The sequence below is a fragment of the Melanerpes formicivorus genome, unplaced genomic scaffold, assembly GCF_026170545.1.
Source record: "Melanerpes formicivorus ecotype bairdi unplaced genomic scaffold, bMelFor1.0.p_v2 SCAF_196, whole genome shotgun sequence".
NCBI lineage: Eukaryota > Metazoa > Chordata > Aves > Piciformes > Picidae > Melanerpes > Melanerpes formicivorus.
In genome coordinates, this window is record NW_027142548.1 from 322,501 (window position 1) to 332,500 (window position 10,000).

Below are 10,000 nucleotides of genomic sequence, written 5' to 3' on the forward strand. Positions count from 1 at the left end.
CTCACGCGCGGCGCCGCTTTTAGCCCCTTTTAACTTTCGCGACGCCGCCGCCTCGCTCTCGGCTCGGCCAACCCCCGCCACACGCAGCTGCTCGCGGCCGGCACCCGCGGGTACCCGGAACCGAGGACGACACCGGCGCCTCACGCGTTTTAGGACACCTGAAAACTCACGGGGCCACGCAGCAGTCACAAAGCCGGTTGCGGTAGACCGGTCCCCGAACCCTGCCCCAGCGCCGGGGGGGAGGTGGAAAGGGGAGGATGCGGCAAGGCACGCGCCGGGCCGCTAACGCCACGGCTCCCCCCCGCTCGAGCCGCTCGGGGCTGGGGGAACGAGGACGACACCTCACACGCGACGGGAAGCGAAGTGGAAAGGAAGACCGCCCTTGCCCTGCCGGCCGGGGGCCCTTTCCGACGCGACCCGAAAGGCCTCATCGATCAACAAGGACAGAAGGAAAGGAAGCCAGCGGAGGCCCCACGGCCTCGCTCTTCTGGGACAGACACAGCCACGCGCACCCGCCACCGCCCTCGGGAGCAGCCAGCAGGCACGGGGCTCGGCGTGCGGGCAACACGCCGGAGGAGCAAACGGGGCGCCCTCCAGAGATGGGGGGGGGGGGGGGCAAGCTGCACCGGGCCGCACCGGCTCACAGGGCACCTCTGCCTCCCCGAAATGTGGGCTTGCATTTTCCCTCAAGCTGCACCGAGTTACATCTCCATCACGGGGCGCCCCTCTGGAGCCAGGAGGAAGCCGTGCTGGGGCACCGGCTTGCCCTCCTCCCCCCATGCCGGGCTCCATAGCATACGAGTGGCCAGTCACCGCCGCTGGCTTTTCCCTTAGATGCCGTGCCCCCGCGGGCTGCGGCTTTGGCCATGGGGGGGAACCCCCGTGAAGAGGGTCCAGTGCTGGGAACTCTCTCTGCCCCTTACCGGGCTCTCTCTCGCCGTGCCTGGACGGGCTTGCTTTCCATTCTTGGTGGGACCGACGCCGGCACCACGTCTCCCCGGCTTTCTCTGCCCCCGTGCCCCACCGGGCAAACTTCGCTTCGGGGGTTCCACACTTCGGCAGTGGCCGGCGCCAGCCACTCGTCAACTTTTTTTCTTTTCCCCGCTTTCGTTGCCGAGCCCGGGCTGGGCTCCGGCTCACGGACGAGCGAAACCCATCCAACACCGCTGAGGGTGCGCCAGCGGCCGCTCCAAACCGCCGCGCCTTTGTTCGGCCCCGCGGGTCCCCTCTCTGACCCGGGCGAAAGCCACCGAGAAGCCAGACGGACCCCTGCCCAGCCGCCTGGCGGGTGGCTTGGAGCAGCCGCTCGGCAGCGCTGCCCTGGGAGTGCTCGGCGTCGCTTGTTCCCTCATATACGGAACTGGAGGGCCGTCAGCTCCGCGAGCGCACAACCAGCCGACCTCCGCCCAGCGGCAGGTCGCAGAAATCACGCCGGCTTGTACGATGACGTAGGCGGAGGCAGAGCGCAACAGCGACCCCTTGGCGACAAGCGCGATCTCCGCGGAGAGCACGTCTACTCGCCGAGGGAGAGCACGTCTACTCGCCGAGGGAGAGCACGTCTACTCGCCCAGGGAGAGCACGTCTACTCGCCCAGGGAGAGCACGTCTACTCGCCCAGGGAGAGCACGTCTACTCGCCCAGGGAGAGCACGTCTACTCGCCCAGGGAGAGCACGTCTACCCGCCGAGGGAGAGCACGTCTACTCGCCGAGGGAGAGCACGTCTACTCGCCCAGGGAGAGCACGTCTACTCGCCGAGGGAGAGCACGTCTACTCGCCGAGGGAGAGCACGTCTACCTCCCGGCTGAGGGAGAGCACGGGGCAGTCCCGGGAAGCCGACGTCCGGCACAGGGAACCGTCAGCTGCCGGACCGGGGCGAATCCCCGCGGCCACGGCAGGGGTGGGGGCTCGAAGACAGCCGGCAGCCGCTTCGGTGAACGTCACCCGGGAGGAGACTGGGGCCCTCCCGGGACCGTCCCGGGAAGACGACGTTCGGCACGAGATCCCGGCCGCGGCCGGACCGGCTCGAAGCCCCGCGGCCCCGGCACGGGGGAGGCCCAAAGACTGGCGGCAGCCGCTTCGCTGAACGTCACCCGGCCGGCGACCGGGGCCGTCCCGGGGCCGTCCCGGGATGCCGGCTTCCGGCACGGGGTCCCGGCCGCGGCCGGAGCGGCTCGAATCCCCGCGGTCCCGGCAGCAGCCGGAGCCGCTCGCCGTTCGGGCTCCCGGCACCCTACGGATCCGGCGACTCGTTCGCGGGCGGCGGGGGGAGGCAGTGAAGGAGGTGCGGGCAGAAGCGGCAGCGGAGGCGGAGGGGGGGGGGGGTGCTCGGAGACAGCCGTCAGCCGCTTCGGTGAACGTCACCCGGGAGGTGACCGGGACCGGCCCGGGGCAGTCCCGGGAAGCCGGCGTCCGGCACAGGGAACCGTCAGCTGCCGGACCGGGGCGAATCCCCGCGGCCACGGCAGGGGTGGGGGCTCGAAGACAGCCGGCAGCCGCTTCGGTGAACGTCACCCGGGAGGAGACTGGGGCCCTCCCGGGACCGTCCCGGGAAGACGACGTTCGGCACGAGATCCCGGCCGCGGCCGGACCGGCTCGAAGCCCCGCGGCCCCGGCACGGGGGAGGCCCAAAGACTGGCGGCAGCCGCTTCGCTGAACGTCACCCGGCCGGCGACCGGGGCCGTCCCGGGGCCGTCCCGGGATGCCGGCTTCCGGCACGGGGTCCCGGCCGCGGCCGGAGCGGCTCGAATCCCCGCGGTCCCGGCAGCAGCCGGAGCCGCTCGCCGTTCGGGCTCCCGGCACCCTACGGATCCGGCGACTCGTTCGCGGGCGGCGGGGGGAGGCAGTGAAGGAGGTGCGGGCAGAAGCGGCAGCGGAGGCGGAGGGGGGGGGGGGTGCTCGGAGACAGCCGTCAGCCGCTTCGGTGAACGTCACCCGGGAGGCGACCGGGACCGGCCCGGGGCAGTCCCGGGAAGCCGGCGTCCGGCACAGGGAACCGTCAGCTGCCGGACCGGGGCGAATCCCCGCGGCCACGGCAGGGGTGGGGGCTCGAAGACAGCCGGCAGCCGCTTCGGTGAACGTCACCCGGGAGGAGACTGGGGCCCTCCCGGGACCGTCCCGGGAAGACGACGTTCGGCACGAGATCCCGGCCGCGGCCGGACCGGCTCGAAGCCCCGCGGCCCCGGCACGGGGGAGGCCCAAAGACTGGCGGCAGCCGCTTCGGTGAACGTCACCCGGCCGGCGACCGGGGCCGTCCCGGGGCCGTCCCGGGATGCCGGCTTCCGGCACGGGGTCCCGGCCGCGGCCGGAGCGGCTCGAATCCCCGCGGTCCCGGCAGCAGCCGGAGCCGCTCGCCGTTCGGGCTCCCGGCACCCTACGGATCCGCCGACTCGTTCGCGGGCGGCGGGGGGAGGCAGTGAAGGAGGTGCGGGCAGAAGCGGCAGCGGAGGCGGAGGGGGGGGGGGGGTGCTCGGAGACAGCCGTCAGCCGCTTCGGTGAACGTCACCCGGGAGGCGACCGGGACCGGCCCGGGGCAGTCCCGGGAAGCCGGCGTCCGGCACAGGGAACCGTCAGCTGCCGGACCGGGGCGAATCCCCGCGGCCACGGCAGGGGTGGGGGCTCGAAGACAGCCGGCAGCCGCTTCGGTGAACGTCACCCCGGGAGGAGACTGGGGCCCTCCCGGGACCGTCCCGGGAAGACGACGTTCGGCACGAGATCCCGGCCGCGGCCGGACCGGCTCGAAGCCCCGCGGCCCCGGCACGGGGGAGGCCCAAAGACTGGCGGCAGCCGCTTCGCTGAACGTCACCCCGGCCGGCGACCGGGGCCGTCCCGGGGCCGTCCCGGGATGCCGGCTTCCGGCACGGGGTCCCGGCCGCGGCCGGAGCGGCTCGAATCCCCGCGGTCCCGGCAGCAGCCGGAGCCGCTCGCCGTTCGGGCTCCCGGCACCCTACGGATCCGCCGACTCGTTCGCGGGCGGCGGGGGGAGGCAGTGAAGGAGGTGCGGGCAGAAGCGGCAGCGGAGGCGGAGGGGGGGGGGGGTGCTCGGAGACAGCCGTCAGCCGCTTCGGTGAACGTCACCCGGGAGGCGACCGGGACCGGCCCGGGAAGCCATCGTCCGGCCCCGGATCCCGGCCGCGGCCGGACCGGCTCGAATCCCCGCGGCCCCGGCACGGGGGAGGCCCAAAGACTGGCGGCAGCCGCTTCGCTGAACGTCACCCGGCCGGCGACCGGGGCCGTCCCGGGGCCGTCCCGGGATGCCGGCTTCCGGCACGGGGTCCCGGCCGCGGCTGGACCGGCTCGAATCCCCGCGGTCCCGGCAGCAGCCGGAGCCGCTCGCCATTCGGGCTCCCGGCACCCTACGGATCCGCCGACTCGTTCGCGGGCGGCGGGGGGAGGCAGTGAAGGAGGTGCGGGCAGAAGCGGCAGCGGAGGCGGAGGGGGGGGGGGCTCGAAGACAGCCGGCAGCCGCTTCGGTGAACGTCACCCGGCCGGCGACCGCGGCCGTTCCGGGGCCGTCCCGGGAAGCCTGCGACAGGCACGGGGTCCCGGCCTCGGCCGGACCCGCACTGGGTGCCGCCGCCTCGGGCTCTCGGGACGGTATGGATCCGCCGACTCGTTCGCCGGCAGCGGGGGGGAGGCAGTGGAGGGGGTGCGGGGAGAAGCGGCAGCGGAGGCGGAGGCGGGGGGGGGCTCGAAGACAGCCGGCAGCCGCTTCGGTGAACGTCACCCGGGAGGCGACCGGGACCGGCCCGGGAAGCCATCGTCCGGCCCGGGATCCCGGCCGCGGCCGGACCGGCTCGAATCCCCGCGGCCCCGGCACGGGGGAGGCCCAAAGACTGGCGGCAGCCGCTTCGCTGAACGTCACCCGGCCGGCGACCGGGGCCGTCCCGGGGCCGTCCCGGGATGCCGGCTTCCGGCACGGGGTCCCGGCCGCGGCCGGAGCGGCTCGAATCCCCGCGGTCCCGGCAGCAGCCGGAGCCGCTCGCCGTTCGGGCTCCCGGCACCCTACGGATCCGCCGACTCGTTCGCGGGCGGCGGGGGGAGGCAGTGAAGGAGGTGCGGGCAGAAGCGGCAGCGGAGGCGGAGGGGGGGGGGGCTCGAAGACAGCCGGCAGCCGCTTCGGTGAACGTCACCCGGCCGGCGACCGCGGCCGTTCCGGGGCCGTCCCGGGAAGCCTGCGACAGGCACGGGGTCCCGGCCTCGGCCGGACCCGCACTGGGTGCCGCCGCCTCGGGCTCTCGGGACGGTATGGATCCGCCGACTCGTTCGCCGGCAGCGGGGGGAGGCAGTGGAGGGGGTGCGGGGAGAAGCGGCAGCGGAGGCGGAGGCGGGGGGGGGGCTCGAAGACAGCCGGCAGCCGCTTCGGTGAACGTCACCCGGGAGGCGACCGGGACCGGCCCGGGAAGCCATCGTCCGGCCCGGGATCCCGGCCGCGGCCGGACCGGCTCGAATCCCCGCGGCCCCGGCACGGGGGAGGCCCAAAGACTGGCGGCAGCCGCTTCGCTGAACGTCACCCGGCCGGCGACCGGGGCCGTCCCGGGGCCGTCCCGGGATGCCGGCTTCCGGCACGGGGTCCCGGCCGCGGCCGGAGCGGCTCGAAGCCCCGCGGTCCCGGCAGCAGCCGGAGCCGCTCGCCGTTCGGGCTCCCGGCACCCTACGGATCCGGCGACTCGTTCGCCGGCGGCGGGGGGAGGCAGTGGAGGCGGTGCGGGGAGAAGCGGCAGCGGAGGCGGAGGGGGGGCGGGGGGGGACGATAGTGGCGGGGGGCGGGGGGTGCTCGAAGGCAGCCGGCAGCCGGTTCGGTGAACATTCGCCGGGGCGGGGGGGCGACCTGTCCGTGCCCGGGGCAGCCCCGGGAAGCCGGCAGCCAGCACGGGGTCCCGGCAGCACCTGTTCCCTGCCCTGGGACTTGCCGTGCCCGGCGGCCGGTTGCCGGGTGGGGGGGAGCGATGAGAGGCGGGGCGCAGCGGCCGGGGCAGCGCCGGGCGGCAGCGGGGGGCTGGGCGGGTGGGGTAGGCGTCGAGTGGCAAGCCCTCGGCTGCAGCGAATGTTCGGCGGTGCGGGGGGGGGGGGGGGGGACGGGACGACACGTTGGGGGCGCCGAGTCCGAGCCACCCCCGGCCCCAGGGGCGGCCGGAGGGGGAGGCCGGTGCCTGGCCCTGGGAGCTGCTGGGCGCCGGATGGCCGAGGGTGCGTCAGAAGCCGCCCGAGCGGTCGAGCAGGTCCTCCAGAAAGGCCTAGGGTGGCTTCGAGGGCCCCGGGAGCAGTCGAGGGAGGCCTCCAGGCAGGTCTGGAGTGGATGGGAGGCCTTCCAAAGCAGACAAGGGAGGCTGCCAGCAGGGCCTAGGCTGGCACTGCAGCCTGTAAATGGTTGGGGGGGGGGCCTCTGGTGCGGCCTGGAGTCTCTGGGTGGCGTCCAGAGAGGTGCAAAAGATCCTCTGGTGCGGCCTGTGGTGGCTGAGAAGCCTGCAGAGCGTGCGGGGGAGGCTTCTGGTGCGGCCTGGGGTGGGTCGGAAGCCTGCAGAGCGTGCGGGAGAGGCTTCCGTTGGGGCCTGGGGTGGCTGAGAAGCCTGCAGAGCGTGCGGGAGAGGCTTCTGCTGCGGCCTGGGGGTGGCTGAGAAGCCTGCAGAGCGTGCGGGAGAGGCTTCTGCTGCGGCCTGGGGTGGCTGAGAAGCCTGCAGAGCGTGCGGGAGAGGCTTCTGCTGCGGCCTGGGGTGGCTGAGAAGCCTGCAGGGCGTGCGGGGAGAGGCTTCTGCTGCGGCCCTGGGGTGGGTCGGAAGCCTGCAGAGCGTGCGGGGGAGGCTTCTGGTGCGGCCTGGGGTGGCTGAGAAGCCTGCAGAGCGTGCGGGAGAGGCTTCTGTTGGGGCCTGGGGTGGGGTCGGAAGCCTGCAGAGCGTGCGGGAGAGGCTTCTGTTGGGGCCTGGGGTGGCTGAGAAGCCTGCAGAGCGTGCGGGGGGAGGCTTCCGGTGCGGCCTGGGGTGGGCTGAGAAGCCTGCAGAGCGTGCGGGGGAGGCTTCTGGTGCGGCCTGGGGTGGCTGAGAAGCCTGCAGAGCGTGCGGGGGAGGCTTCTGCTGCGGCCTGGGGGTGGGTCGGAAGCCTGCAGAGCGTGCGGGAGAGGCTTCTGTTGGGGCCTGGGGTGGCTGAGAAGCCTGCAGAGCGTGCGGGGGAGGCTTCTGCTGCGGCCTGGGGTGGGACGGAAGCCTGCAGAGCGTGCGGGGAGAGGCTTCTGCTGCGGCCTGGGGTGGCTGAGAAGCCTGCAGAGCGTGCGGGGAGAGGCTTCTGTTGGGGCCTGGGGTGGCTGAGAAGCCCTGCAGAGCGTGCGGGGGGAGGCCTTCTGCTGCGGCCTGGGGTGGCTGAGAAGCCTGCAGAGCGTGCGGGAGAGGCTTCTGCTGCGGCCTGGGGTGGCTGAGAAGCCTGCAGAGCGTGCGGGAGAGGCTTCTGGTGCGGCCTGGGGTGGCTGAGAAGCCTGCAGAGCGTGCGGGAGAGGCTTCTGGTGCGGCCTGGGGTGGCTGAGTAGCCTGCAGAGCGTGCGGGAGAGGCTTCTGCTGCGGCCTGGGGTGGCTGAGAAGCCTGCAGGGCGTGCGGGAGAGGCTTCTGCTGCGGCCTGGGGTGGCTGAGAAGCCTGCAGAGCGTGCGGGAGAGGCTTCTGCTGCGGCCTGGGGTGGGTCGGAAGCCTGCAGAGCGTGCGGGGGAGGCTTCTGCTGCGGCCTGGGGTCTCTGGGTGGCCTCTAGAGAGGTGCAAAAGACCCCTCTGGGTTGGGCTGGGGTGGCTCTTGGACCCCTGCCACACAGTGGAGAGCGGCCTCCGGCCCGCCACCTGTGTCCCTGTGTGCCTGAGTGCCTGTGTCCCTGTGTCCCTGTGTCCCTGAGTGCCTGAGTGCCTGAGTGCCTGTGTCCCTGTGTCCTTGTGTCCCTGTGTCCCTGTGTCCCTGTGTGCCTGAGTGCCTGTGTCCCTGTGTCCCCTGTCTGTGTACCTGTGTGCGAGAGTGTCCGGCACGCCACCCAGCGGCGGCGGGGCAAGCAGGTAGGCGGGTGGGCGGGCCGGCGAGGGCCAGTGTGAGTTTGGGGGGGTGGGAGGGGAGGCGGCAGCTGGAAGCGTCAGAGGGGGTGGGAGGGGAGGCGGCAGCTGGAAGCGTCAGAGGAGGGGGCGTGGCTCCGGCTGGCCCCGGGAGCAGGTTCCCGGGACCGGGACCGGCTGGACCCGGCGGGTGGTTGATCCCGGGGCGGGGGGCAGAGGCGGCGGGAAGCGGCAGCTGCGTGTGCGGCGGGGGGGTGGAGGGCGAACCGCGGCGGGAAGCGGATGCTTCAGAGCAGGTTACGGGGGCGGGGACGGACGACACCACCTGTCCCCGCCCCGGGACGGGCTGGACCCGGCGCCCTGGACCCGGCGCCGTGTACCCGCCGCCGCCCCCGCCGCCGCCCCCCTCCGCCACCCCGGGACCCCGACGTTTTTTGGCGCCCGCGCCTTTTTTTGCTCCCCGCCTGCCCGCGCTGCCCCGGGCCCTCCCCCGGGGCGGGGCGGGAGGGAGGGACGGACGGACGGGTAGCCGGGGATCTCCGAGCGCGCGCCACCAGACCGAGGCGGGTCCCGGCGGCGGCGGCGGCGGCGGCGGCGGCGGCGGCAGCAGCAAGCGACGGCGGGGGGGGCAGGCTAGGGAGAGAGGGGGAGCGGCATGCGGTAGGGCTGGGGGGTTTGTTTCGGGGGGGAGGGGTGGGGGGGGGGTGGCAGCGGTCAGCGAGAGCGGGGAGAGGGGGAGCGGCATGCGGTAGGGCTGGGGTGTTTTTGGGGTGGGGGCGTTGGGGGGATTAGCGGGCGGGCGGGCAGCCCAGCCAAGCGGCAAGCCGGGGGGCGGGCGAGGGCGGCTTTAGGGCCGGAGGAGCGGAGCGCAACCTCCCCCGTGCAGGCTCCAGCGTGGAGAGCAGCAAGTTTTTGGGGACGGGGGACGACGGACGGGAGGGGCAGCGGCGAGAGGCTAGCTGCGGCAAGGGGCACCGGCACGGCCGCCCTAACAGCGCCGCCTCGGTCGCAGGGGTTAGAGAGCAGCCGGGCAGCCCGGGAGGGAAGCGGCAGCCCGCGTCGCGATCCCCCCTCCAGGGGACAATGTGGGAAGGGGAAGCCGCGGCGGCTTTGGCGGGGGGTGCCCAGCTGCTAGCGGCTTCGGGGGGCAGTTAGCGGCGGCGGGGGGGGGGGGAGATGGGTCGCGGCAGCGGCAAGAGATAACGGCGGGCGGGGGGGCTCCGTGCAAAGCGGTAACGGGAGCCGGGGGGTGTGGGGAGCTGGGGGTGGCGGCAGCGGCAAGAGGCAACGTCGGGGGGGGGGGGCTCCGCGCAAACCGGCAGCGGGGGGGGGGGCGGGGGTAGCGGCAAGAGGCAACGGCGGGAAGGGGGGGCTCCGCGCAAACCGCTAACGGGAGCCGGGGGGTGTGGGGAGCTGGGGGTGGCAGCAGCGGCAAGAGGCAACGTCGGGAGGGGGGGCTCCGCGCAAACCGGTAACGGGGGCCGGGGGGTGTGGGGGGGGCGGTGGCGGCCGCGGCAAGAGGCAACGGCAGGCGGGGGGGCTCCGCGCAAACCGGCAGCGGGGGGGGGCGGGGGTAGCGGCAAGAGGCAACGGCGGGAAGGGGGGGCTCCGCGCAAACCGGCAGCGGGGGGGGGGGCGGGGGTAGCGGCAAGAGGCAACGGCGGGAAGGGGGGGCTCCGCGCAAACCGGCAGCGGGGGGGGGGGCGGGGGTAGCGGCAAGAGGCAACGGCGGGAAGGGGGGGCTCCGCGCAAACCGGCAGCGGGGGGGGGGGCGGGGGGTAGCGGCAAGAGGCAACGTCGGGAGGGGGGGCTCCGCGCAAACCGGCAGCGGGGGGGGGCGGGGGTAGCGGCAAGAGGCAACGTCGGGAAAGGGGGGCTCCGCGCAAACCGGCAGCGGGGGGGGCGGGCGGGGGTAGCGGCAAGAGGCAACGGCGGGAAGGGGGGGCTCCGCGCAAACCGGCAGCGGGGGGGGGGGCGGGGGTAGCGG